This window comes from Marmota flaviventris, chromosome 2, assembly GCF_047511675.1.
Source record: "Marmota flaviventris isolate mMarFla1 chromosome 2, mMarFla1.hap1, whole genome shotgun sequence".
NCBI classification, from domain to species: domain Eukaryota; kingdom Metazoa; phylum Chordata; class Mammalia; order Rodentia; family Sciuridae; genus Marmota; species Marmota flaviventris.
Genome location: NC_092499.1, coordinates 197,347,537 through 197,370,558, shown reverse-complemented (window position 1 = coordinate 197,370,558; position 23,022 = coordinate 197,347,537). Strand labels below are relative to the sequence as shown.

At 56.4% G+C, this 23,022-nt stretch overlaps 1 long non-coding RNA gene across 1 annotated transcript; it reads left to right on the top strand.

Moving 5' to 3' along the window:
- The first annotated feature begins 6,436 nt into the window (after positions 1-6,436).
- Positions 6,437-15,226, top strand: LOC114101369 (uncharacterized). The gene is made up of 5 exons (XR_011706806.1): positions 6,437-10,396; positions 10,801-10,880; positions 11,160-11,263; positions 11,803-12,279; positions 14,393-15,226. It is a non-coding gene; the product is annotated as an uncharacterized lncRNA (long non-coding RNA).
- Positions 15,227-23,022: the final 7,796 nt, after the last annotated feature.

Genomic DNA, 23,022 nt, shown 5'->3' with positions numbered 1-23,022 from the left:
CTGGCTAACTGCTGGCCAGGCTGGGTCCAGCATCAGGGTCCTCAGTGTTTCCCTCAGTGCAATGGGCGTAGCGGTGGCACCCAGCTCCTAGGGCCTGTCGGTCAGTGGGAAGTACTTGAACAGCTCTCAGCACCTAGAAAGTTCTCTGCCAGCGTTTGTTCTTAATCACTACTGCATTTGTGACCTGCCCTTGGGCCTGACCCCTCTCTGAGCTGCCCATGCACCACTAACCGCCCAGTTGCCAGCTGAAGACTGTATTTTCTCTGAGGTAGATCAGCTGAATCACGTAATAGCCACCTCTGAACTATAATCATCTTCGGGGCAGGAACATTATTGCTTATTTATCTCGATTCCAGATGCCTAGGATTGTTCTCCCGGTGGCCTCAGGGTAGACACTGCAAGTGCCTACAGACACAGGAGAGAATGGTGACTTCTGCCCTCCCAGAGCAGGTGCATCCCATCTGGCCTTGGGGTGCCTGAAGGTGTACTGAGGAAAGGGGGTCAGTGGTGAGCCCTCGGGTGTGGGTCCTGGAACCAGTTGTGTCCAAAGGTGGCTGGCCTTTTGTTCCCTGGATTCCTCACAAAGTGGTAAAGGGCTCTGGAACAGCTCTGCTGTCTGACCTTGGGGTGGTCCTAATGCCTCTCTGAGCCTCAGTTTTCCAGTTTGTAAAGAGGGGGTCTGGGAGACCACACTGTACACATGTACAGAGCTTCTTAACCTTGCCTTGTTGACGTTTGAAGTCAGATAACTGTTGTCGGGGTACGTCCTGTGCCTCTAGGACAATAGGCAGCGTACTGTACCTCCTAGAGGCCAGTAGTGCCCCTCCCCAGTGTGGGAGCCAAAACCATCCCCAGATACTGCCCGCTGTCCCCTGGGAGATAGAATTGCCCCCTGTCGAGAACCACTGATAAAGAACCTTACACAAACTGTTGGCACACAGTAGGTGCTCAGCGGATGTCAGTCCCCTTCTCAGCCAGGGAGGGCTAGTGTCAAATTCACACCAAAATCCCATGTTTCGCGGAAGAATTGACCCACGCCCCCAAAAAGAATGTCTGGACCTTCCCACACTGTGACTGAGACCATCCTGGGCCTGTGCCCGTGTCCTGCCCACCCTCTCGCTCCCTGGGTTCCTCTGGGATTTTTCCCCATCCTCCTCTGAAAGATGATACAGCTTTTAATCAGATGCTTAAGGCTTGCTGGTGCCCGTGGGCCTCCTCTGTGAACTGAGAGCGCCAGGGCCTCCATGGAAGGTTGCTGCAGGATCCCTGAGTGATGTGGAGAGCCTGGAGTGCGTGGGGGAGGGCTGAGTGCTGATCCATTAAGATGCATTTGGCTGCAAGGAGGAGAAATGGGCTACTGATGGCTTAAGACAGGACATTGCTTGTTTAGCAAGAGTCTAGAAGAGGTGTATTCCTAAGGTGGGTTCAGAACTTGGTGACAACATCAAGTCACCTCTGACCCTGCTGTGCCCATCACGGAGGCTTTTTCTCCCCAGGTTTGGGGCCTCAGAGTCACAAGATAGCTGCTGAAAGGGCACCATTGCCTTCTCACACAGCAAGTCCATGGCAGGAAAGACAAGGACAAAGGCCCTGCTGACTGCTCTGTGCCTGTCTTATCAGGGAAGAGCCTCAAGGCCCCAGCAGGTCAGAGCTGGGCCATGTGGCCACTCTTGCATGTTCCCTGACGGAGAGCAAAGCCTGCCACCATTGACTTAGATCAGACCTGCTTCATTCCTGGGCCGTGGCTGCCAGAACAACTCGGGGCTCTGCTGTCAAGCAAGAAGGGATCGACTTGGGGGGCACCTAAAGCGTGTGCCACAGGCGTCTGCTGCCGGGCCTGGGGGACGTGCCCAGACTGCAGAGGGGACAGCCCGCCGCATTCAGGCCCTCGGCACCCTTGTGACTCCAGCAGGGGACGGTGGACTAAAAGGACTTAGCCAGTTGCTTCTGTCCTTCGGCAGGTACATAATGAGGGCCTACTGTGCGCCAGCGAGGGCACCACAGTAAAGACAACCAGTAGGTCCCGCCCTTCAGTCCAGAGCAGGGGACGAAGGGGAATAACCAAATAAACAACAAATAAACCAGATCCTTGGCTTCCCTCAGGCCCACAGAGGATGTGCTGGGAGACAGGCTCAGGTCACTGCCCGCCCCGGGCCCCGTTACCCAGGGTCCCCACTCTTGCTGGGATCAGTGGGCCCCCAGCTGATCCTGGCACAGAGCAGCTCCACAAGCCCAAGGGGGGGACTTTCTTTCCCTGTCCCCGCCTCAGCCTTGACCTCTTCTCTCTCCTTCCCCGTCACCCCAGCCACCCGCTCCAGGACTCTGGTGGGCAGCCCCTGGGTCCCGGGCGTGATCTCTCAGGGCAGGGCTTGGGCCAGGCTGCAGCCGGGAAAGTCATAAAACAACAGTGAGGTGGGAAAAGGTGAAGACAGAAAAGGAGACGCCTTCAGCTGGGGGAGGGGAGTGCTGATAGGAGAGGGAGAGTCTCCTGGGGACAATTTCAGAGCCCGTTGCCACGGTCCTCGCTCAGGCTGGGAAATGCCGATGCGTCTGGCTTCACGAGTTTCACATTGTGGGGGAGAAGACTCCGCTGCTTGGCAACTTCAGTCAGTTCCTTGTTCCCGACAAGACCCTGTCAGGTTCCGTGGCCTTGGGACTGCAAGCCTCTCCCTAAGCTTCCCCTACAAGAAAAGTTAATTAGGAGAAAGCAGGGGGTGGGGAGGGGCTTTTCCCCAGGTGCCCAGTGAGCTGCTGGCTGCCCAGGGGTGTCAGTCATTTTCCACATGCAAATGAGTTCTTGGTATATCAGGCTCCCCACCCCCACTCTGAGCACCTAGAACAGCTTTCTGAGAAGAGGGAAGTGGCCCCACTGGCCTTGGAACTGGACAGAACAGCTGGACAGCGGAACCCAAGGCTGATCACACGGACCTAGCTTCATTGCTTCAGATGGAAATATAATTCTCCTCCAGATAGTCCAGTAGAGCCGCCTCTGACTGCCGGCGTCAGCCCCTCTTCAAGCCGGGCACAGTGGCCCACGCCTGTCATCCCAGCAGCCCAGGAGGCTGAGGCAGGAGGATCGCGAGTTCAAAGCCAGCCTCAGCAATGGCGAGGTACCAAGCAACTCAGTGAGACCCTGCCTCTAAATAAAATAAAAAATAAGGCTGGGGATGTGGCTCAGTGGTCAAGTGCCCCTGGGTTCAATTCCCAGTAAAGAAAGGAAGGGAGGGAGGGAGGAAGGAAGGAAGGAAGGAAGGAAGGAAAGAAAGAAACAACCTCCCAAAGATAGCCCTGCTGTTGGAAGCAGCTCTCTCTCCAAAGGGCTGTGGTTCCAGATCTGATTGGAGCTTGATAGATATCAGATGAAGCTGGAATCCAGAGCTTTGCCAAATCATATTGGTGCCACAAAACACTGGGAATAGAGCTGGGACTTTGCCCCTCTGTCATTGGCATGCATGCCTTCTCAGCCAATCCGTGGACAGTCTTGTGCTCTAGAAACCAGCTGCTGGGTTCCAGTCCCAGCCCGACCACTTCCTAATTGTGTGGTTTTTATGCAGGTGACTTCACCTTTCCAGGCCGCAATGATCCTGGTCTGTAAAACGGGGCAGATGAGTTCCTCCCTCACAGGGTTGTTGTGCAGATGAAAATACTTCCCAGATCTAAAGTGCTTCGAGTGCTGCTGACCCTTGGTTGAGTGTCAGCTGTTCTGAGCAGTGAAGCCAAGATGCCCCAAGTGTGCTGGCCACTTGGGTCTGAGACCATCAGGGAGGACAGTGCTGACTGATGGAAGATGCAGAATAACAGAGGGACAGAACCTGTAGCTGTGGTGTCACCGAGCTCCTGAATTAACCCACGTGGAACCGCCTGCCTCTGGACCTGTTGTGTTGTAATTTTCCTTGTCATTTAAGTCAGTTGAAACCTCAGACAGTTCCTTATCCCCTGAAGAGACCCTACCAAGATGCAGCAAAAGCCTCCTAATCACCGTCCATCCCCTTCTGTGGATTGCTCCCCACTTAGAGCAACGATCCCCGTATGGACAGCCGAGCGCACACCCCAGTTTGCCTGAGACAGACAACCCCACAGCAGGCTGTTGTCTCAGCATAATTATTAATAACTTCCCGGTTTGGACCATATGGCCACCCGTCCTTCCACAGAAGCTCTGCTTCTGCTTCTCTTTTAAGATGCAGATGTCCCAGGGGGTGCGATCTCCACCGGGTCCCTTTCCCAGTGGAGCAAAGACCCAGGTTCATAAACCGAAGGTTGGGTTGGGGGGTAAAGGAGAAGAAAAGAGCTCGGAAAGACAGTGGTGCACAGAAGGTGAATTCTGCACATGAGTCGAGGGCAGAGATCGACCTGGATGGTGCGTCTTGAAATTCGCAGCCAGCAAGGCCAGATGGTTTCAGCAGACACGCTGGACACACACTCATGTGTCTGGGTTTTTCTTTTCTTTTTCCATTTTGTTTCCTGGACTGAAAGCACAAAAGTAGGGCTGTGCAGTCCCAATCCAGACACCTGGCAGTGCCCACGGAGACTGACTGGGAGCCGACGGTGTCCTCTGGGCCAGCAGAAACACAAACAGCCACACCCTCTCCAACGCCACTCGGGCTCCGGCCGGCTTCCAGATTTCCAGCACGGATCCCATCCTTAGCGGAGAGCGGGGAGTGCCAGCCACAGTCACGCTCCCTGGGAGTGCTCCCCGTGCTCAGGCGCCCCAGACCCACCCTGAGCTCTCGTCCCGCCTGCCCTCCATGGCAACTGTGATGGCGGTCATCCCTGGTTTACTGATGAGAAAACAGACAAGAGCTGGGGGAAGGTCACTGCGTGGGGACAGAGGCTAGAGGGCGTCCACTCCAAACAGTGAGGATTCTGTGCAGTGGAAGTTCCTATCCTCATGTTGCACCCAAGTCTAAGCCACCTAAGACAGGTACGGAGGCCCCACCGTGTGGGATCCCCGGCACCCTCCAGCTTGGGGCTTCGCCCATCTTCACCACGGCCAAGATGGCCACTCGGGCGCCACAAACCAGCCAGCAGGAAGAGAAAAGGGAAGGGACGGGACGGCGGTCCTGCGGAAGAGCGGACACTTTCGTGAGTCACTTCTGCTCCCGCCTCCCTGGTCAGAAGTTGGCCACCCTGGTGTGTGTGACCTGAATCCAGGCCACAGGGCTCTACCCCGCAGGTGACACAGGTGGCTGTGGGAATCCTGTCCCCGCACGCTGGGGCAGTGCCAGGCGGGAAGCTGTGGCTGAATGAGGGAAGGAATGAACTAACCCCAAGTTCACGGGCTCCCCGTGGAGAAAACCCTCCCCATGAACGTGTGGTTCCCCCCAGGCTCCAGGAGACCAGCGAGCAAAACAGACGAAGCACGTCAGAGCGGCGGGCGTCCTGGGGAAGAGAGTCCGTCGTCGGTAGAAACCGTAAAAAGGCCGGGTCCACCAGGTCAAGGACAAGAAACGAGTGGGATGACCAGGAGGGCTGGGGCAGCATTCCAGGGGGCGAGGAGGTGACATCCCCAGCAAGAGGTAGGCCTGCAGGAGGACAGCAGGACAGGGCAGGAGGCTGGGGCGGCCAGGGAAGGCCAGCAGGAGGCCAGGGAACAGCCTGGAGGTGGCCCCAAGAGGCGGGAGGCTCTCAACAGGGGAAGGACTCTGCCTGAGGTGCCAACAGGATCCTGGGGCTCCCCGGAGACAGGCTCCCGGGACACTCAGGCTCCACACTGAGAGCGGGGGCTGAGGGCTGCTCACCCTGGCCTGAGCAGCCGGGGACGCGAAGCTGAGCCCTGGCTGACGTGACAGACATGACAGGCAGCTCCGTCTGCACCTGCCCCTCTGCCTGCTGTGCCGCTTTGCCGCCTTTTACCAAAGCCCTTCCCGGCCTCAGTGCTCTCAAGATGACGATTTAAAACACACGATCCCGTCTCCCTCCAAAACTGATTTGGAATTACACCGGTTTTCCCGCCAATTTGTGGATGGGGCAGTCTGACCACTTCGTTCGGCACAATGACACCCAGGAATAGGAGACGGCCAGGTCGGAAGCGGGGAGACCCTTGGGGAGGGCACCGCAGCCGTCCACGCTGTGACGGCGCTGACGGGTGGGCTCCAAACCCCAGGGTGGAAGAGGTCACAGGCGACTCCAGGCGTGGGTCTGCAGGCCTGGAAGGCTGGGCTGGGCACCCACCAGGACGGGACCGCGTGGGTGGGGAAGACGGGGAGGCGTCGGATGTCAACTTAGATGTCCGGGTGGAGGCGCTGGGTGGGCTCGGGAGCGGTGGCCCAGACACGTCACCTTAGCATCGTCAGGAGACAGCTGAAGCCGCGCCTGGGGGAGACGTGGGGAGGGGACGTGCTGGAGAAGAGAACAGGCGAGGCCCGGCCACACAGCGTCCAGGGCTGGGCAGGCCGTGAGCCCACAAGGACGGGTGTCATCGACGGTCCCTCCCAGCTGCTCACAGAGCTCCCTGGTCACTTTAGGATAACCGGACGGAGCAGCGGACACTCGTGTTTCCTCTCGTGGTGGAAACGGGCAGAGGGCCACCCTCACGGTCCCCTCCCTCAGAGCCTCAGCTTCCTCCTGGGGCAGATGAGGACATTAGGAGCCAGGTCTGTCTGCCAGGTCTCCACGGGACGCTGGGGTCACAACAAGACCTCACAGACCCCAACATGCTCAAAAACACGGGAACAGGGCTCCCTGCCCACCACCGGGGTTAGGTCCTCAGAAGTGTGAGCCTGATGCGGACTGGATTCGGAGAAAACAGAGGACATGGACGGGAAGCCTCCCCCAGCTCCACGCAGCGGCGGGGGGTGGGGACTTCAGAATCAGCGCTGAGCTGAGAAGCCAGCAGGAAAGGGCACTTTGTGGATGAGTCCATTTACACAGAGCTCAAAGCCCTGTTACACCACAGCGCCCAGAGTGCGCAGGGGGTAGCAGACCTATCAGGAAAGGAGGGGAGCACCGGCCTCGAGACTCAGGGGCCTGAGGGGTCTGCTGTCTGGCAACTTTCTTCCTTTGATTTTTAGTGCTGGGGAAGACCCCCAGGGGTGTTTTACCACTGAGCTGTTTCCCCAGTTCTTTTAATTTTTTGTTTTATTTTATTTTCATTTTTTGAGGCAGGGTCTGGCTAAGATGCTGAGGCTGGCCTCAAACTTGCAATCCTCCTGCTTCAGCCTCCTGAGTCACCAGGATCACAAGTGTGTACACAGCTGTACCCTGGGCAATGTTCTATTTCTTCACCTGCATGGTGTGTCATGGGAATTTTTGTGTTATGTTTTATGTTTAAGCACTTTTGTCTATATTCTGTTTCCCAATTTAAACATGCATCCAAAGCCTTAAAAATAAATATATACAAGGGCTGGGGTTGTGACTCAGAGGTAAAGCACTTGCCTAGCGTGTGTGAGGCACTGAGTTCGATTCTCAGCACCACATATAAATAAATGAATAAAATAAAGCTCCATCAACATCTAAAAAATCATTTAAAAATAAATACATATGTACATGCATATATACACACCTACATTCATGTCCCCTGCCTGTTTTCATTCTGGTAATCTAAACTACAGAAATAATCACTCCGTCTGGCAAACTTTAATGCACAAAGATGTTCACTGCAGCATCATTATAATAGCCCTGTGTTCTCACTAGTATTAAATACTGGAATCCTGCATGGCGTGTCTGCAATGTGGAAAGTTATTTAGCCATTGGAAAGTCTGCCCAAAGACTACTTCATGAAATAGGAAAAATGCTCACGATCAACGGGGGAAATGAGGAGGGAAGGAGTAGAATATAAATCATAGGTACTAAATTATTAAAATGAAAACTCCCAATAGACACATTACCTGTAGACTGTGATCCCAATACTGTCAATGTGTGTACATACGTGTGTACGTGTGTGTACGTGTGTGTGTGTGTGTGTGTGTGAATAGCAAGAGCACTCACGTTAGGGAATGGAATTGTAGGATCTGTTTTCCTTATACACTTTTTTCTTGCTGGTGCCGTTTGTGCAGTGCTGGGAATTGAACCCAGGGCTGCTCGACTGCTAAGCCACATCCCCAGCCCCTGTTATTTTTCATGTTGAGACAGAGCTTCCCTAAGTGGCTTAGGGCCTCACTAAATTTCTGAGTCTGGCCTCAAACCTGGGATGCTCCTGCCTCAGCCTCTGGAGCCGCTGGGACTACAGGAGTGAGCTCCGTGCCCGGCTGCTTGGCTTGGCTGTGCGGCTTCCCCCTCTCGACGTGGACAGCAGATGCACCAGGCAGAGGGCCACCCTGCTGGGCTGGCAGGCAGCATGGCCCCTGGCCTGTGGCTTCTCCCTCCTTCCCCTCTTACTCCTGCCTCCCTGGCCCGCCCCACTCCTCTGCTCCCTTCTCCCCACAGACACCCACGCGGGGATATTTCCAGAGTGTTCTCTCCTCCATCTGCCATACATTTGTTTGGATCTACGTGTATCCAAATAGTCGTGGTGAAAAGCACATGAAGACGGAGACGTTCTGCTTTTTATGTGTTTCTCCGTTTTTACACCCAAGGCCCCCGAGCTCCTGCTTCTTCCCCCTCAGCCCGGCCTTGGCGAGGTCGCCGTCGCTGCTCTGGCCGGTGGGACTCGGCTGTGTCGGGGGTGCACAACCCCCTCAGCCACGGCGCTGCCCCGGGGGCTTCCTTCTGGTCCTGGGCAACTGGGGGCCCACCTCCGGCCTCCTCCGCAGGTGAAGGGGCCCGGGAGCTGGCCCTGGGCACCCGCGGGGGAGGCTGGTTCCTGGGCGCTGGCCCTGCAGCCTCCTCGCGGCTCCTCCTCCTCCTTTCCCTCCGAGCTGCTTGGGACGGTGACCCCTGAGTGGCTTCATGGTGGCAGAGGCCACCGGTCTGAATGCTGCCTGGGGAGCAGATGGCAGGCCAGGCCGTGCCCCCGGCCCTTGTGCGGCAGTGACCCCTCCGTTGGGTGTGGGCCTTGGGTCCACCGTCACCATGGCCAATGTGAACTTGAACCAGAACAAGCAAACAAGGCCGTGTTCCCCTCCTGCCCGCCTCCGCTGGGCACTGTTGCCCCAGAGCTCTGGAGCGAGGCCATCGTGAGCCCTCCACAGTGTCCCTGTGCATCTGTAGCAGGTAGGAGGCCACAGCCAGGGGCTGCGACCTCAGAGGCCCCGGTGTTCAGGAGCCCGAGGGCACACACCTGCGGGGGGCCAGGGTGGCTGTCACTGGGTCTCGTCTGGCGCCATCCCTCGGAAGGCTCCGGCTGTGGCTCTGGTGGCCTGGCCCCTGAGGCTGGCTCCTGACCGTCCTTGAGATTCTGAGCGTGCCCTTCCCTGTCAACAGGACTACGAGGACGAGTTCTGTCGCGCCCAGTGGCTGACCCTTGTCATATGCTTGACCAGAGCCCAACAGGGGCGGATGGTGCGTATTTTGACTTTATGGATCACACAGTTTCTGTGCAGCCCAGGCTGCGGTGGCACTGTTGACACAGCCGCGGGCAATCTGTAAATGAGTGGGCGTGGCCACGTTCCAATAAAACTTTATAAAAACAGTGGCCCCGGGTTGTAGTTTGCTGATCTCTGAGCTGAGAAAGAGGTGTCTTCTCTTCAAGTCTGTGTAGTATTCATGCCTTGTTTCCTGTCTTATGTACTAAGACAGGAAAACGCAGAGGGGCCCACACACAGCCTCACACCTCCGCGGGGGTCAGCAGTAGACAACCTGCGCAACAGAACCAGGGCACCAGCGGAGTCCAGGCTCGGCCCCACTGAGCGCCCCCTCCCCCCGCGGTGGCAGCCCCCGCCAGCCAGGCTTTATCCCACGTCCCTGGTGGCATCCGCTTCTTGCTGAGGAAGGAGGGCAACCGTGGGGGCTCCATTCTCAAAGGCGAACTGTTCCGGTGACTAATCCGTCTTTCCCTCCCGAGTTTTCATTTGTCCCGCTCCACTGGGCCTGAGTCAGGCTCTTGTGGAGCTCTGCTTAAAATGCAGGCGAGTGTCTGCCTCCGACTGCAGACCCGCCAGGCCTGGGCGCCTGGATTCCAGCAGCGACCTCGGGAGCTGTCCAGGGCTGGCCAGGACTCCCTCCCTGGGCGTCGGACCCGACTCAACAGGGGGAAGAGGGTGAGGGGCCGCGGTACCCCCCAGCACCTCCCCTTCTTCCAGGACCTGCCGCAAATCTGATCTCAAAGGCCAGCTCCGAAGCTCTGCACTCGGATTTGCAAATCCGATGGACCCTCTGCTGACCACGCTGCACCTGGACGCCGCTCCCGCAGTCCCGCGGAAGTTCCCACGCTGCTCCTTTCAATCAGTTGGTGGCTTTCTTTGTGCAGCGTGACGTCGTTTCCACGTGGGCGACTGCTCGACGCCCCCAGCCTGGTCCCGTGGACAGAGCCGATTCCGGAACCGTGAGAAGGTGCCAGAGCTCCGCCGCGTGGTCCTTGGTGAGGTCTGGCTGTGTCCCCAAGTTCACGTGCTGGACCTTGGTCCTCGGTGTCAGTGTTGGGAGGCAGGGCTCTGTGCTTCCCAGTGGTTCAGGTTGTCACCACAGGAGTGAGCCAGGTGTCCTGAGTAGATCTGTCATCAAAGCAAGCTTCTGCCTTCTTGAGCCCAAGAACTTTCTGTTCTTTATGAAGTACCCAGCCTCGGGTATTCTATTATAGCACCAGAAAATGGATCAACGATCCTCAAGGAGCATCTGTTGAATAATGATGCAGTGTTTGTTTCCCATCCTGCCTAACTCCCCGTCCCCTGGGCACTGAGGGTTGAACCAGAGCCTCGGCATGCTGGGCCAGTGCTGTGTTCCTGAGCTACGTTCTTAGCCCCCCTCCCCTTTGCTTTGGAACAGGGTCTCCCTACGTTGCCTAGGCTGGCCTCAAACTTGTGGTGATCCTCCTGCCTCAGCCTCTGGAGTAGCTGGGATTACAGGTGTGCACCATGGGGCTGACCTTTGCCTCATCTTAAGAAGCTCCACTCTCCTCCCAGGAAGACACCTCTTAGGTCAACCTTAACTCTCTAATTTCCACATTCAGAACTCATCCCTCAACTTGCTTTTCCATATTGTCAAGGATCCTTAAGATGCAATGGCAGAAACCCAACTCAAGTTCAGGCAAAACAGGAAATGTATTGGTGCATCTAAGTAAAATGTCTATTTAGCTTCAGGCACAGATGGATCCAGGTGCTCAAAGGGACTGACTCTTTCTCCAGGGTCTGTCTTGGAAGGCTGAATCGGAGGGGCCAGGACTGGAACATGCTCAATCACCGACTGAATGACCAGGCCTGATCCGGGTGTCTCCTGCTAGCAAGGAAGGGTGAGTCCCACTGGAACCTTATGGACTGAGGGTGGGTACAGGTCCCCAAAGGTGAACTGGGGCCTCAGCACTAGGGGGGCTGGGATGTAGCTTGGTTGGTAGAGTATCTGCCTGGCATGTTCGGAGCCCTGGGCTCAGTCCCCAGCACCACAAAAAAAGAGGGAGAAGAAGAGGAACAGATGCTGAGAGGCAAAGCTAAGGCCCAGAGAGGCTCCTCCCCGTCTCCATTCCAACCCGCACACTCTGCCTCCCGGAGGGCAGCTGTGCCGAGCTGCTCCCTCGTGGGGCACCTCGGTGGCCCCCTCGGTATGCGGGACCAGCGAGGAAGCGGTTCTCAGAATCCAGATGACACTGGGGGCGCGGAGTCGGGCAGCCACAGGGGATGCAGGCGCGGGCTCCAGGGAGACCCTCCTTCCACCGCGGCTGCTCGGATCGAGGTCCTGGTCTGGACCTGGACTCCCTGTCCAGCGGCCGCTCTGCCACCCTATCTCGCTCCAGCACTGGGCAGCGCTTGGCTCAGTGACGGCCTTCCCCTACAGCAGGCGCGCAGCAAGACGAGGTGCCCCCCCCCCGTTTCCTGGCCCTGCCACTTCCTGGTACCTCCCCAACAGCAGAAGCACACTCAGGCTTTATCGTCTACACCCACAGAAGACACCACTGGTCACCAAAGCACAGTTCCCCCTCGCCCTGTGGAAAGCCCAGGTTTGACCCGTGTGAGGTCAAACTGGAGAGAAGGAACCCCTTCCTACTCCCCAGTGGGCAAATCTTAAGGTCTTCGCCAATCAAGGACATTTCTAACCGTAAGATTTGATGGAAGTCTACGGAAAGCTTCAGGGAAAATTTTCTTCCCTCTTGAAACAGAATAGAGGGAAAGAAATTGACCTCTTGTGTTCTGACCTGTGGATGCTGCTGTAAGAGCACAGTGTCTGGAGATGTGGCAGCCATCTTGGGTCCATGAGAGAGACTGTGCCATCACAAGAAAAGATGGAAAGAACCTAGATGTTTGACACTTGCTGGTGAGTTGCTGAATTGATCAGCCAACCCTAGGACTGCTCTACTTCAAGGCATTGATGAAGCCACACTGGGTGTGGTCATCATTTCTTAGTGGCAAAGCCATCTTGTGGGATGCATCCCGCATAGGGTGAACTAGGCAGAAGCACGCCTCCTGGCTGGAACTCCTCAGCATCCCTCCAGACCCCTGGGAGGTACTTAGCTGACATCCTCTTGAGCAATCCTACAAGCACCTCAAAAACATCTCGGAACTTGAACCAATACCTGCCTAACTCCCCGGAAGAACTTGTCCCTACCTGCCTTCACGGGTGAATGGAGTAAGGCCAAGTTCCAACCCTGTGAAGCTTCCATAGCAAACACACAACCATGCAGGAGGCCCATGCCACGGCCCGGGGTGGGGGGACTGGGGAGGTGCCACGGAGAAGGGATAATTCAGCTGTGATTTCAATACTGAAGAGAATTTTTTGAGATTCAAATTCTCAGCTCTGAAGAGGAAAGAAGAGCTTTCCAGCCAGAGGAAATGGCAAGTGCAAAGGCCCTGGGGTTGGGCTGAATCTGTGATTTTCCAGGAGCAGCAAGGAGCCAGGGAGGAGGTAGCAGTGAAAGAAGAGCAGAGGAGGGGGAAGTCGGAAGGGCCTGTGGGGAGGGCGCAGGGTCCTCCTCGGAACTGTCTGGTTGTATCCAAAGTGCAGCTGATAGGGATTGAAGGGCAAAGCACTATCAGACTTGGTTTTTTGTTTGTTTGTTTGTTTGTGCACCGGCATTGAAGCCAGGGCCCTCACCACTGAGCCACATCCTCAGCCCTTTTTTTGGGGTATTTTTTTATTTAGAGACAGGGTTTCGCTGAGTTGCCCAGGGCCTTACTAAGTTGCTGAGGCTGGCTTTGGACTTGCGATCCTCCTGCCTCAGCCTCTTGAGCCTCTCGGGTGCCGCAGCCCTGGTGACTCGAGTTTTTTTTTTTTTTTTTTAATATATATATTTTTAGATGTTGATGGACCTTTATTTCATTTATTTATTTATTTTTATGCGGCGCTGAGAATCGCGCCCAGGGCCGCACCCGCCAGGCAGGCGCTCTACCGCTGAGCCCCAGCCCGACTGGGTTTTTAAAGGGCTGTGGGGCGGGGGGCGGCCCTGGTGACAGAAAACGGCCCTGCGGGGCGTCTTCCAGGGGACACCGAGCCCTGCCTGTGAAGTCGCCGACTCCTCCCAGCCCCCCTGCCAGGTTGGCCCGTCATTCTTTCCATTTCGTAGAAAAGGAAACCGAGACCAGAGAGGTGAAGAAAGTTGCCCGCGGTCACAGAGCGAGGAGGAAACAGGGCGCCCGCTAGGGCTCGGGGTGCTACCAGTGGGGCCGCGGAGAAGCGCCAGGACCCCACAGCACCCTGTCCCTGCGGTCCCCTCCGGGGGCGTCGGCGTGGCTCTGTCCCTGAGGTCCCCGCCCAGCCTCCGGCCGCGGGCGTCCCGCGTGCCCAGCTCCCGCCGCGTGGCCCCTGGAGTCCGCGGCTCCCCGCGCCCCCGCTGCGTCCCCGATGCAGCCTCCGAGCCGCGCGGCCTCCGGGTGGCACTTTGCAGACGCTTCCTGGGCCGCAGCGAGACTCTATTGTGTCGCCAGAGCCGGAAACAATGCGAGTGGCGGGGGCGAAGCTGGGTCCCCGGCCCCGGGGCGCTGGGGTCCGCCGCAGGTCGCAGCCACCTCCCCCGGGGACGGCCGCCCCGGCCTTCCCGGGGCAGAGGCCGCGGGACTCCACGCAGGGCCTCCCACCCGGGGCTGCGAGGTCGCCCTCTCGGTTCCCCCGTAGCCCCCCATCAGCCCGGGACGGTTTAGTGGTGACAGTGACGGAGAGGGACCTGCCCAGCCCGCGGCCAGGAGCCCCGCAGAGCGCGCAGGGCCCGGGTGGGAGGAAAACCCAGGGGGACTTCGCGGAGGAGCCGGCCTGCGGGGGAGCACCGGTAGCCTCCACTCGCGGCCTCCCCCTTCCTCTCCTTCTTAAAAAAAGAAAAAGAAAGAAAGAAAAACCTCCTCAGAAGACAAATAAAGATCGACAGGAGGTGCGAGTTCTGGTCTGTAAGTGTGCAGGCCATGTGACTCTTAAAACTTCTGTCCTGCTCTCTCCAAAGCCCTGTGTGTGCGCATGGCCAGTCCCGGAAACCCCAGAGGAGCCCAAGGAGAAAATGAAAATCACCTGCATTCCCAGCCTCCACAGACGCGCACGGAACATGCCGGGTTTTATGATTAGGGGACTTTTACTCACAGCGACGCGCACAGACCTGAAGCAGGGGGTTGATGGATTTGACAAAAGGTCACGCCCGTGTGTGCCGCCCTCCAATGGAGACCGAGAACATTTCCATCGCCTCAGAAATTCCCCTTGGGTCCCCTCCCAGTGATGCCCAGCCCCCACCCACGGCGACCCCCCCTCTGATGTCCGTCGCCATGAATTAGTTTTGCCTGCGCCCTAATTGGAGTCACATGGCCCATGTGTACTCCTCGGAGTCTGGTTTCTTTCACTCGGCATTAATAATGCGCTCAGAGTCATCCAGGCTCCCGCCGCCTGTCCCTTTTTATTGCTGAGTAGTGCTCCACAGTGCGCTGAACCCCCGGGCCTCCCCGAACTTGGGAGGATCGGGTAGGTGTCTCCTCCTGGAGGCTGTCATGAGTGAAGCTACTTGCGAACATCAGTGGACAAGTCTTCATTTTTTCTTGAGCAAATTCTTAAGAGTGGGATACCTGGGTCCCGGGATTAGCTTTTGTAAGCGATCACCAACCAACCAAAGAGTCGGGCTGTTTTGTCTCCACGTAGCTGAACCAGGGTCTTGCTGTTATTAAGTCTCCTTCACACCTCAGATACATGGAGGGGGTGGGGATGAGACGCGGCTCAGTGACAGAGTGTGTTTCCAACATGCGCCAGTTTGGGATTCGTCTCCCCTAAAAAATAAATCTGGGCCCAAAGCACATTTTTCTGCAATTTGCTTCTTTCATGTCCACAAATAGAGCTCAGCTCTTTCTATGTCGGCAGGTGCAGCCCTTGTTCCTCCTGGAACCTGGCCCCCAGGACACTCTGTCATGTGTCCCCCGTGGGTGGACACTCAGGTTGCTCCCCAGTTCTCATCCTGGACAGTGTCCTGTATTTATGCTCCTCTCCTCGGGCACCGTGTTTCTCTGGGACAGTAACCCACAAAGAAATGGCTGGGTTCAGGGTCTACACATTCTAAATGTTGGTAAAATCAGCCCCAAGAGTCAGGATTTCTGTCACTGGATCCCGCGAGGACAGGAACACATCGTCCACGTGAGAAATGGGAGAGGAGTGACCTGGGTAAGCAGGGAGAAGGCTATGTCATGGCCAATGGGACTGGAGGGGGGACGTCCTGGACACACTCCCGGAGCCACATGCCCCGGGCTCACCTGACGACTGCCACTGTCCAGCTGCGTGACCTCACACAAGTCACTCCACTTCTCTGTGCCTCTGTTCCTCACCTGAAAAAAATAATAAGAGTAGCCACTACCAGGGGAGTGAGGACCCACATCTATGTCAAGTGTTAAGTCCTGAAATGTCAAATCTGTTGTCAAAACTCTAGCCACCAAAGTGCGCTGGGTCTCAAGAACACACTGCACCACGGTCCTGCTGGCCGCGCCTCCCTGGCCCTAGGTAGCTTTCTGTCCCCTGCTGGAGGGGGGCCAGGCCCAGGAGGAGCTGCCCAGCAGGCCGGTGGGCGGGGGACGCCTGAGGAGTGGCTTCCCAGGAGCCCTGACAAGATGGAGTTCCCAGAAGCCGAGGTGGTGAGCAGCTCCAAAAGCCCCCTGGCCGCCCCTGACAGGGCCCAGAGGAGCCGTTACAGTTTGGCAGCGAGGAAGTCACCAGTGACCTTTGGGGCAGAAGTCAGAAGGACAAGGGCCCGGGCTGGCTGGGCTGGGGGTTTCCAGTGAGCTGTCGACTGCTCTTCTGAGAACTCTGCCAGACGGGGCCTATCTGAAAAAACGGCTCACTTTAAGGACCCAGAGCTCTGCTGCGTGGGTTTGGGGTGCGCCGGGGTGCTGGTGTCAAGGTCGTGTCTGCAGGGCCCGCGGGCAGAGCTGGGGCTCACCCCACCCTGCACCTGCCCACCCCCTGCCCCAGCACCCTCCTCCCCTGCCTCACCCCTCCCCTGCGCCTTCTAAATCAGGGGTCGCCAACTCCAGCCACCTGCCCAGTCCAGCCGCTGCCGGTGTCTGAGCAGCTTGTGAGCTAAGAACCGTTCTACATTTTTAAGTGGCTGGAGGAAAAATTCAAAAGAAGACTGTTTTGTGTCCCAGGAACGTGATATGAAATTCAGATCTCGGCATCCATAAATAAAGTTTTATTGGCACACGGCCCTTGGTTTGCCCACTGTGGGTGGCTGCTTTGTGCTCCAGGGGCTCAGTGGAGCAGTTGCCACGAGACGGTGGGGCCTGCAAGCCCTGAGATATCAGCTCTCGGGCCCTTTGGAAAAGGAGGCATTTGCTGACCTTGGTCTAGATCCTGCTTCAGGTGAAGGAGACCAGGGCCAAGGTCCTTCTCAGCCTCTTCCCCTCCGTGACCTTCCCTTGGTCCTGTGGACCACATTAGCACCATGACCAGCTCATGTGTCACAGGGTGCAGGCTGGCTGACACCAGCTCTCTGTTATATCCTCGTCCCTTTCTTGCTCAAGTAGCTGGACCTTGGCATTTAGGTTGAATCCCCCATCATTGGACACTGACTTCAGTATGAACTTTAAGTATTAAATACTGAAAGCCGCCCATTCGCCACTTGGAATCCAGTTTTCTCATCTGTAAAGTAGGAGACCTGTTCCCTCAGGCCTCTGACCATTAGGAGAGGAAGGACCCTAAGACCTCGCCAGGCAGTGTGGGGTCATCCATCGGCCAATACATTGAAAAGGCATTTTGAGGACATGATAGGCTCCAAACTCAGAGACTGTGGGTGTGATTTCAGCCCAAATGTGCTTTACGAGTATGCACCTTTTCTAAAAAAGAAAAAAAAATAGCTAAAAAGTCTGCGTAGATCTAACAGTCCACAGACCCTACCTAACTGGCCCTCGTGGGCAGCTGAGTCACCCTTGGATGGAGAGTTAATGGCCATGATTCCCAGGAGCCCTAAAGAAGTCTCTGCCAAAAGAAATCTCCTTCATGTTGGGTTAGGCCCCAACTTCCTTAACAAGACTCCCACAGAGCAAGAAATAAAATCAAGAATCAATAAATGGGGTGGATTCACACTAAAAAGGTTCTTCTCAGAAAAAAAAAAAAAATCATGAGGTGAAGAGAGAGCCTACAGAATGGGAGCAAATTTTCACCACACTCATATCAGGTAGAGCACTCATCTTCAGGATATATGAAGGACTCAGAAATCTTAACTCCAGAAAAAAAACAAAACAGTGTGTGAACAGGCTAAGGGACTGAACAGACACTTCTCAGGAGAAGATACGCATGCAATCAAAGATATATGAAAAAGTGCTCAACATCTTTAGTAATCAGAGAAATGCAAATCAAAACGAAGATTTCATCTCACCCAGTCAGAATGACAATCTTCAAGAATACAAGCAATAATAAGTGTTGGACAGGAGGTGGGGACCAGGCACACTCCTACACGGCTGGTGGGACTGCAAATCAGTGCCACCACTTTGGAAAGCAGTGTGGAGATTCCTCAGAAAACTGGGAATGGAACCACCGTTTGACCCCGCTGTCCCACTTTAAGGACTTAAAATCAGCATACTATGGTGACGCAGCCACACCAATGTTTATAGCACCTGAGTTCACAATAACTAAACTGTGGAACCGACCTAGATGCCCATCAATCCATGAAGGATAAGAAACTGTGGCGTGTATACACAATGGAATTTTACTCAGCATTAAAAGAGAATAAAACTGTGGCATTAAAAGAGAATAAAATGGATGGAGTTGGAGAAGATTATGCTAAGTGAAGTAAGCCAATCCCCCCCCAAACTGAAGGCTGAATGTCTTCTCTGATTAGTGGATGCTGCTGATCTATGATGGGGGGAGAACTTGGATTGGGCAAAGGGGAGGTGGGGAGGGGTACGGGGTAGGAGAGATGGTGATACACGTTTGAGGACTGCACGGATGGTGCCTCTCTACACCGGGTACAACCAGAGAATTGAAATGTCGTGCTCCGTCTGTTTCGTCTTGTTTGCTGATATTTATTCTTAGTTGTAGGTGGACACAATAACATGCGGTGCCAAGGATCGAACCGGTGCCTCACGCGCGGTGGGCGAGCGCTCTGCCCCGGAGCTCAACCCCAGCCCTGTGGCGCCCCGTTTGTGTGCGAGGAATTGACAGGCGTCTGCTGTCAGGTGCAACAACAACAACAAAGATTAAAACAGAACAGAGCGGCCCAGAGATGACCTCCCCCGTCACTTCACTCACTGGGGCGAACCCTGCCTCGGCAACCTACCAAGCCCAGAGCCTGAGCCGCCTGGAGTCTGCAGACGACCCCAACTGCCCCAGGGGTCCTCCCGGGGTGGGAGCCCGACTTTGCTGGTTTAAGAACCGTTCCCCACGCGGATCTCAGGCAGAGTTTGTCTCTGAGGCAGTAGAGAAGGAGCAGGGCTTGTCCGCGGCTTGTCTCCAGGTACCTGAGGGTCGGTGTGGCGATCGCGACCTCAAGGGGTTCCTACACCCATGTGGGTCACAGAGATGGCCTGGCCACCACTGTCAAGGAAACAGAGCGGATCAGAAGATCCGCTTGATCTTGGGCTTGATCTCCTGATCCGTGGACAGACCCTGTTTCCTTCCTACCTTCTGGAACACCTAGGAATATGTAACGAGCAGTGGACGGGGAGCTCCTGGAAATGTGGTAAGTGATGAGCTATTTATTTTTCAGAGATTATCCCAATTCCAGAAAAGACAAGCCCCAAAGTTATAATTCTCCTTCAAAATCATTATTTTAAATACAATCATTTTTAAAACCCTTTTTAAAAATAAATGGAAAATGTAAATCACAACAGTACACAGATGTGAACGGCCTAGCTTGTGCTTGTGATGGGCACATGTGAATCAGACCACGGGGACCGCCGGGTCCCCTGCCTGGCACACCATGTGCACACGCGCTTGCACCGGGTGCCGGGGCCTGTGTCCGGGTGGGCGGGCTGCTGGCTTGAACTCTGCAAACCGCGGTTGGGTCCCAGCCCCACCAGCTGAGGGACATCAAGCAGGACGCTGGGCCTCAGTGAGCCTCACTCCATAGCAATGACCAAAATAGCACTGGCTGCCCTCAGCCCTCGGTGGCGGGAAGCACTCCATGAGAAGACGCCTTACAGCCGAGCCCTGATTTGGAGCAGGTGACCGGTGGTTCCCGAGCTGGAGTCCCGTGCCCGTCTCCCAGGGAGAGGGGACAACAGGGAAACCCAATACCCCGACCTTTGCAGTCAGGCAGCTGCTCCGAGCGGCCCCTGGCAATGCTCTCCTCCCACCCTCGGTCCAGCTGCCAGGCTGAGTCACACACAGAGGGACGGAGGGGATAGGCACATGACCTGGTGGGGAGCCAGCTTGAGTGTGGAGGGGGAGGGCCGTAAAAGCTGGGGTGGCCACGCCCGCTACGCGGGAGACTTCCTGCAGGGAGGACATCTAAGCCTGGCCCCAGGTCTGCCACTCAGCTGCGGCTGGCCCTTCCTCTTCCTCCAGGAAGCCCACCGGAATTGGGCCTGGGGTGCCTGTGTGAGGGACTCGAAGCGTGTGTGCCACAGGATGATACCAGAAACCACCAGCCTGGGCTGGTCTCCATCCTCAGCACCTTGGGTGAATCTTCGTGAACACAGACACCATCATTGTCACCGTCACCTTCACCCCACTTTCCAGCTGAGACCAGGCACAGAGCAGTGACGTGCTCACACGAGGTCACGTAGCACAGTTTCCAAGACAGGCGTCTGGCCCCGGAGGCCTTGCTCCTCGCCTCAGCTACAGGGGATCTCACTCCTGGAGGGGTTTCGGGGCCTCGAGAGTGGGTGGTGTGGCTGAACCTGTCCCCCTGGGTTTGACCTGGCCTGTGACCTGGATCCCCGCCCTGGCCTCCTGTCAGCACCCCAGGCTCCTCGGCTGTAAATGGCCTCCTGGCTGTCCCTGAGGAGTGGCCACGCCCGTTACTGACCTATGCTATGGAGAAGTGAGACAGCTGGGAACCCCTGCTCCTGGGCCCAGGGACCCCTCTCTCTTTTTTAGCGTTTGTTCATATTACTCATCTGCAACATCCTGCCTTTTTTTTTTTTCTTTTTTTCTGTCTCACCCACCCCTTAAGAAGGTGAGAAAGGGCTAGAAAGGAAAGTGCAGAGGCCTCAGCCACAATGAAGACCATTTTATTCTGGGCACAGGGGCCCAATGACTTGGGAGGCTGAGGCAGGAGGATTGCAAGTTTAAGGCCAGCCTCAGCAACTTAGAAAAACCCTGTCTCGAAATAAAAAATACAAAAGGCTGGGGTGTGGCTCAGTGGTAGGGCACCCCTGGGTGCTCCATCCCCAAAACTGCTGACAACACCACTCCTTCCACCACTGTTATCGTGAAGCTAAGACGGAACCCGGCTTGTTTCTCAGAATCTCCATCTCTGTTGAGACCCTCACAGAAGAGAGGCCCACCGGGGTGCCACCAGACTGGGCCTGGGGACAGTGAAATCCATCTTTTAAGGTCACTTTCACCTCTGCATCTCTGAGAGACAAATTTGGTTCCGAAATTATTGAGTTGGACCCTGTTCCAGGCACCTGCTGGGGACCGTGGACACAGCGATGAAGAAGACCGAGCAGAGCCCTCGGCTCATGGAACTGGATTCCAGAGACAGACCGTCAACAAGAGACTGTCCACTGTCAAGCCTCCAGAAAATGCCATGGGGGCTGGGTGTGGCTCAGTGGCAGCGCTTGCCCAGCACACGAGAGGCACTGGGTTTGGCCCTGAGAACCGCGTACAAATAAATAAATGAATAAAATAAAGTCACGGTGCCCATCTACAACTAAAAAATATAAAAAAGCAATGCCCAGAGAAAAATCGAACAGTAGGGGAACAGAGCGCGATCAGAGGAGGCCTCTGGGAGATGTTCAAGAGAAGAGCTACCGAAGTGAGGTGTCTGGGGAAAGAGGGTCCCAGGCTGAATGAGTGTCATGTGCAAAGGCCCTGAGGCAGAATCAAGGGAGGACATGGCAGCCAGTAAGTTTGCAGAGGCAGGGGAGGCTTTGCTTTCTGCCCCTTTCCTCTCAGTCAGACCAAGTGAGGACAAAGACCGGTGGTCCTCCATCCATTCCCGAGCCGCAGGGAGCTAATGGGTGGGAAAGAGCTCTGGGAGGCTGAGCAGAGACCAGTGAGAGGGCTGTTAATGGACGCCCTGGACGAGACCCACGGCAGGGGCACTTTGGGACAGTGTGGTTTCTCCTCCTCCTGGTGACGCCGTGTTCTCCTAAATACCACGTTGAGAGAGCCCAAGTCTCAGACATTTCCACCCTCTCATTTGAGGGATGGAAAAGTAGGGCCCAGAGAGGGGAGGAGCACTGCCCAAGGTCACGTAGCAAATTCCTGCCAGAGCCCAGGTCTCCAGGATCCGCTGAGGATCACAACAAACGTCCAACATCCCCTTCCCAGGTGGAAATGAGAGAAAGTCGAGTCGATATTCTTTCCTCCTTAAGAAGCGGTTACCTCCCCCGGGGCGGGAAGGGGGAGAGAGTGTCTCTGAGTGCCTGGGGGGGGGGGCACTCTGCAAAGTGAACGGAATGTATCAGAGAAGCCCTTTCCCCACAGACTGGCCTCTTGGCTCTCAGCGAGCGAGCGCCTTCTTTGTGATTTTCATTGTCAATTAGAGTCATAGGGGCTTTGTCCCCTGTGGGGGCATCTGAGGTGCCAGAGAGTGAGACCACTCCTGGGAGACACGCAGGCCGCTTCGCAGAGTCGACGTCTTCTCTAGAGAGAGAGAGAAAGAAAGACCATAAGCACCTGTAAGTTATTGCACAGGTAACTTCAGAGGGTACCAGACTATGAATGGAATAAGACAGGGACGGGCAGAACCAACGTCGGGGGTCGGAGAAAGACCCCGTGAGCCTGTGGCTTACAAGCAACCAGCTGTGCTCGGGGCCAGGCAGGGAGGGTTCCAGGCCAAGAGGTGGCAAATGCAAAGGTACTGTGGCTGCAGCAAGCGTGGAGGGGCAGAGAGCCAAGGCCCGTCAGAGCGCTGATGTGACCAGAGAGGTGGGGCCAGGGACAGACCTTGCGGGTCTTGCAGGCCACTGTGAGGAACAGGGATTCAGTCTCGGGCAGTGGCCGTAGCAGGGGGCTCCGGGCCGTTGGCAGGGCTGCGCCTTAAGCCCAGGTCTCCTTTAGGAAGGCCCTCTCCTCCACAGCCCCCTCCACCTTCCTGACCTGGAACTTCCTCTGCGACCGGGGTTCCTGGTTGTGCGCACCTGTGCTGGGCCCTGCCCCGGGCCGTCAGGTGAGGCCCACAGACTCCACCCACTCACCTGTCCCAGAGCTGGGAGCCTTTTCTCCCTGCCAGGCCTGAGGCAGGCTCTGGGGGTGGGAAAGGAGGGAGCCAGAGCAGGCCCCACCTGGGGGGCTTCTCAGCCCTCGGGGACAGGCCAGCTCTCCTGCTGGGAGCGGGCAGGCAGGACCCTGGAAGGAGGCCAGCTGGGAAGGGCCTCGCAGCAGGGCAGCCTCCAGGGGCTCTGGGGTCCTGAATCCCCACCATCAGACCCCGGTTCCCTTCCTGGGTCTCTTTCTGTGAAGCAGGCAGCTGGGACCGTCCTGGTCCCAACCCCA